At 36.9% G+C, this 911-nt stretch overlaps 1 protein-coding gene across 3 annotated transcripts in view; it reads left to right on the top strand.

Moving 5' to 3' along the window:
- The window catches only part of ehmt1a (euchromatic histone-lysine N-methyltransferase 1a), a 19,734-nt gene that overhangs the window by 17,645 nt on the left and 1,178 nt on the right, over nucleotides 1-911 (top strand). The gene's annotated exons all lie outside the window — the stretch shown is intronic.

Below are 911 nucleotides of genomic sequence, written 5' to 3'. Positions count from 1 at the left end.
ATTATTATATTATTTATTCTAGTCTCGCACAACATCCCATAAGATGTATAAGACACTACTTACATTAATTTCAGAGGCAATAGAAAACAAAAAGAAAACAAGCCAATACATGCTACTGTATACATGTCAAACACATTATTATCAAATAGTTAAACAGAAAACACTCATGTGTTAATGATAAACATTTAACAAAGACTGAGCTAAATATTATAATCTACATTCATCTGTCCTGTCTAAGAGTGCATGTGCTGTTATGTTTGGTCAAGAGGTGGCGCTGCGGAGCTGCTCGTTCTTTCTCTGACCTGTTTATTTTTGTATTCATTTTGCCTCATTATTCCCTTTAGGGTAGTGTGAGGACACATGGATTAGGGCTTGGTTCCTAAACTGCCTATGTGATGCCCCTCTTTGGAAGCTGGAAACAGTTCATTAACCAGCAACAATACTGGGGACACAAACAAATCTATATAATCAAGAACATAACAAACTGTACTCACGCCACAGTTTTTCTAGTGTGTGTGCCATTTCAGTAGAGCCTGCACCCAGTTTGGGAATCACTGCAGTAGGTACAGATCAGAACCAGAATCAGGACCGATCTGATCCATAATGATTCGTCCATTAAACTCACTGCAAATTAAAGGATAATTGTGCTTTATTACAACCTATGGCTTCTTTTTTTAGTTTTGCCATTTCTGTGAGGAATAATAACATTGTAAAAGTTATCTGCTGAGATCTGGGAACACGGCATCACTACACTGAGTTCTCACAAGACAAGAAACATGAGCCAGCAGTTTAGTTGAACATTTGCAATAGGAAATGAAGGTGTTTATCACCCGGATTATAAAATGATAGCCAACTTTGACTGGCTGTAATTACTGTTGTTGTGTATATTAATAACAGTAGAGAACAACTGA

Source organism: Morone saxatilis, unplaced genomic scaffold (assembly GCF_004916995.1).
Source record: "Morone saxatilis isolate NCDOM2014 unplaced genomic scaffold, NCSU_SB_2.0 Contig16, whole genome shotgun sequence".
Taxonomy (NCBI): domain Eukaryota; kingdom Metazoa; phylum Chordata; class Actinopteri; family Moronidae; genus Morone; species Morone saxatilis.
The sequence above is the reverse complement of the archived record's forward strand: the minus strand, read 5'-3'. Positions and strand labels throughout refer to the sequence as shown.